This window comes from Elephantulus edwardii, unplaced genomic scaffold (assembly GCF_000299155.1).
Source record: "Elephantulus edwardii isolate Elephantulus edwardi_28Jun2011 unplaced genomic scaffold, EleEdw1.0 scaffold00305, whole genome shotgun sequence".
Classification (NCBI taxonomy): domain Eukaryota; kingdom Metazoa; phylum Chordata; class Mammalia; order Macroscelidea; family Macroscelididae; genus Elephantulus; species Elephantulus edwardii.
The window spans coordinates 533,955-536,803 of NW_006400055.1; the positions used below are offsets into that span (position 1 = coordinate 533,955).

At 38.3% G+C, this 2,849-nt stretch overlaps 2 pseudogenes across 1 annotated transcript in view; both read left to right on the top strand.

The window, feature by feature from the left end:
- The window catches only part of LOC102857780, a 1,333-nt pseudogene extending 736 nt beyond the window's left edge, over positions 1-597 (top strand).
- LOC102859000 overlaps positions 1-2,849 on the top strand; it is a 221,142-nt pseudogene that overhangs the window by 127,868 nt on the left and 90,425 nt on the right. The window lies entirely within an intron of this gene.

Sequence of the window (2,849 nt, forward strand, 5' to 3'; positions counted from 1 at the left end):
AAGGGTGCAACAATGAATGAATGGAATTCCAAAATCTCTGTAGATGTTCATTGAAATGAAAAATAAACAAACTAAATTAAATTAAAAAAATAAAGCAAGTTTGTACCCACATTGGAGCAGAAACTGAAGCAAGATCAAAAAGTTCTTAATAAAGCTGGGCTTGCATACTCACTCCAGCAGATTCAGGCCTCTGGGGATAGCACAAAGCTGTTCCCTGCAGGCCACTCTATACCAGGTTCGCTGCTGTTACCAGAAGGTAAAACATCATCCAAAGGTTGTAGTGCCAGCACAACTTTGAAAGTGCTAGAATTGAATACTCACCGTACAAATACACCAAGGAGACAGAAGAGAAGGGATGGCGGGATCCAAAGCCTTAAAGGAGTAAAAGAGAGCTTTGCATCGAGAGATGCAGGCCTGGGTCCTCAGAGTGAGTTGCAGAATCACCCCACCAGCGACCATGACAATGGGTTGCCAAATGATGAGAAGTTGGAAGAATTGAAAACAAGGGAGCCAAAGGACCAAAACTTAAGCAGCAAAGTAGTGCAAAGGGGACAGGAGTTCTTTGGCAGCAATGGGAACTTCCTTTACAGAATTTGAACTAAGGCCTACCTTGTGGAGATGTCATGTGAAACAGCTGGGCAAGTGTATTTGGAGCTGCCTTGATTTCTCTTTATAGATTAACCACCTTAGAAGAAGAAGCAGTGATCTTGGAATATGATTGGGAGCGAGCTGCATGGACTTGAATCTGACAGGTCATTGAGAACTGGAAGACTTTAGGGGGCCTTGGTAAATACTGGTCAGAATAGATTCAAGCTTCCTGGAGTACTGCTTCAGGGCTGACCCCTGTGGCTCTTCACTGTTCACCCCTCTTGGGCTCTGTATGTTCAAAACCAGCCTGTGTTGCATGTGGTAGTATAAGTTTCTGTGATATTTGCAATGTATGTTTTGGAGGAAGTTAAATGTTGCATTCTCACTTCATTTCCTCCTTGATTAATGAATACTAGCAGTTCTATAAAAGTTTACTTAATTGGTTATTTTCTTTATGTGGAAAATAAAGTAAAATATAGCAGTCTACTGGTGCCTTCTGGTATGGGAGGGTTTACCTGGAAACCCAGAAAGTGAGACGGGAAATCATTACATAATAGAAGGAATAGAGGAATCAGCAAGAAAATTCCCCTTGTTGATCACCCTGCCTAATGGTAAGAGTTTTGTCAGCTAAAGATCAGTCTTTTAGTTATTCAGTCTCTGAAAGGGATATAGAACAGAGATTTGACAAAAATTGCTAAGCAGGGAAAGGCATTTGGGTCCTTAGCATAAACTCCAGCTGCTTCCTAACGCTTTAAATTATCTGATTTCACCATTTTTACCAGATTTCTGTAAGGATGCCACAAGGTGGACAGAACACATAATATCTTACAAATAATGCAATAGCGTGAAAGATTTTTGGTTATGTCCCACGCCACATGGTTGCTAATGGAACATAACAGACTGGGACTTTTAACCTAATTCTGATATTCTCTAAAACAAAATATCCAGAATTGAATATTCTTAGCATAATTCTTAAAAATTTACTGATGCTTGTAGAGAACTTTGTTTCTAGGTAGAATTGGACGTAAGCAAGCAGTATAATCCAGTGAGAATTTTCATGTCTCATTAACAATTCACCAGCAAGAATTAGTCAGAATTTAAGGATATGATAATAAAATAAAAACACTTATGGTCCATGTAAGAAGAGCAAGGGCCATGTGGAAATGGCTGTTTCTGACCTTTATCAACTTCACAAAGTGGAATTGTCCCCATCAACATTACCACTACAAAGTCAGTTCCCATGGGGTTAGACATGCTCCCACACCTCTTTTCTACCCATCCCAACACCCATCTTAACTACTGGATCCAGAATCAGGTGTGACATCTTAGGCCACACAAAACCATATTGAAGTCAAAAGGTATAGTCAGGATTGCTTGCTAAAGCCACCTCAGCCTCTGCTATGGCTGCTGTCTGTAAGCCTTAGTCTGACTGGTGCAGCAATCTCTGGCCCCCAAAACATGTTGATTCTCTTGGTGCTGCTTTGCTAGTGGTGAAATTCTCAAGTTCTGCTGCTGTAGCCACTCAGTTCCTTGTGGATAAGCTAACATACTGCATATTTCCAACCGGCAAAATCAAATAGCTAGGGAAGCCATTTTTTTTTTAAATTGAAAAATTATAGAAGCAAATAATCTCCAGTTGTTGTCAACAGTTCATAATAAAGACATATTTCACAGTAAAAAAAATTATTTCATAAAAGTTGTCAAATTTCTGTGCATACAGTTATACTTACCAGTTGAAAGGTCTTTGATAAGAATACTGGCTTTCATTCCTTCTATGAATGACCCATTTTGCATTTCACCAATTAAGATATTTTGTTGATTTCTCTTTATTTTTCTGTTTATTCTGATTTTATTTTACTCTTATTGTTGATAGTTTTATTCTTTTAAAATCATCTAATTCTTTTAAGTTCCCCTCTAAAAAAATGATTGAGCTTCATATATCAAAATATTTTCTGATTTACTTTGGACTCCTAAATCACTGGAAAAACATCATAAATCATTTGTATGACAATAAATAAATAAAACAATTAAAACCTGTTGCTACTAAATCAGCCACAAATGATAGCAACACCAGGACATTTACAGAGTAGAACTGGATGATTTTCAGGGCAGATTGCTCGAGCACAGGCACTCCTGGCCTTTCTTCTTTTTTTTTTTTTTTTAATTTAGGTTGTTTGTTTTTCATTTCAATGAACATCCACAGAGATTTTGGGATTCCATTCATTCATTGCTGCACCCTTCTCCCCGCACAAACCCCTCCC